The sequence below is a fragment of the Orycteropus afer genome, unplaced genomic scaffold, assembly GCF_000298275.1.
Source record: "Orycteropus afer afer isolate SDZICR_OR568_19922 unplaced genomic scaffold, OryAfe1.0 scaffold01076, whole genome shotgun sequence".
NCBI lineage: Eukaryota > Metazoa > Chordata > Mammalia > Tubulidentata > Orycteropodidae > Orycteropus > Orycteropus afer.
Window position 1 is genome coordinate 65,079 of NW_006922663.1, and position 1,394 is coordinate 66,472.

The following is a 1,394-nucleotide window of genomic DNA, read 5'->3' on the forward strand; positions in this document are numbered from 1 at the left end:
TGGTGCATGGCCACTTTTCATCTGCCACTCCTATTATCCTCCATCCCAGAACATCATGTGGTGGAGGGATTTGTACAGAAGCAACCACACCATTCCAAAACAACCATACCATCCCAAAACAACTTCCTTGACATTCCTTTAACCATGATGTACATGTGAATGTGTGTGTGTGTGTGGGGGGTGTTATGATCACAGTGTCTGAACCCAAGCTCTGGTGAGAAAAGCTAGAAGTCAAATAAGAAAGTGCCTTTTGGCACAGCTTGCTGATCCCTCATCCTTCTCCTAGGGGAGGGATAAATCCTTTGTTTTTAGGCTTCAAGCATCCTTCTGAGGGTGAGAGACTGAAGACAATAGAGTACAAGGAAGATTCAGAATCCTTCTTGCTCAGTGATATAAAGCTCCTTGGAGAACAGCCTGCAAAGAAAGAACCATGTCTTGAAGCCCTTTGCCAGAGCCACTTCAAGTGCTGGTCACCTGCCACCCAGCTCAGTAATCTTTCCCTGGGTCAGTTCACTCCCTAAAGAGGCACTGGAGGCACTGCCAACAGCTTTTAGGTGTGGGAGACTTCCAGCAGCATCCTCACTCAGGAAAGATGTCATAGCAGGGACATCTTTGAGTATTACTTCATACTGTTAACAGACAGGACAAGTTTAGTCTTTATTCATTGTAAACAGTATTCAAATTCCACTGAGGGTTCCCAGAGAAGCTATAATTTCAGGATACTTGTCACAAAGCCACAGTTGAATGCAAATAAAACCAACAATGATGACTGCATCTGAGCCTCACTAACTTTTTAATGACTTGCCTAGTAATAGAAGTAATGGGAGCTCTGGTAGCATAGTGTCTAAGGCACTTGATTGCTAACTAGAAGGCTGGCGGTTCAAACCCACCAGCCACTCCTCGGAAGGAAGGTTGGGCAATCTACTCCATAGTGATCTGCCTCGGAAACCCAAGGAGGGGTCGCTATGAGTCAGGTCCGACTCGACAGCACTTAACAACAACAACAGTAATAGAAGACAAAGGAGGTGGATGCTGAGGAGAACCCTTGTTCCCAAGGTTTCAAAGAAAGCCCACAGCCTGGTCAGTGGGGCAGAAGTTTTACCTAGGAGGTAAGTGGCAGTGAGGTCATTGTGACAAGAGGCCAGCCCAGCCCTGTGGAAATAAAGTCACTCCTGAACTGCTCTCACCAACTCCTCTCCAGAGCTCAGGAAAGAGTGTGGCTTAGAGCCAGGTCACAAGAGACCACAGCATTCTAAAGTGCCACTTCAGCTGAAGCAGCCCTTGTTACTTCCTGGAATTTCCCTAGTCTACAGCTTCTCCCACATGGAAGACCTGCCTTAAATCAAAGCCAGTGATGAAGGCACAACGGCAGTCAGTGATTGTGGCCTTCAGGC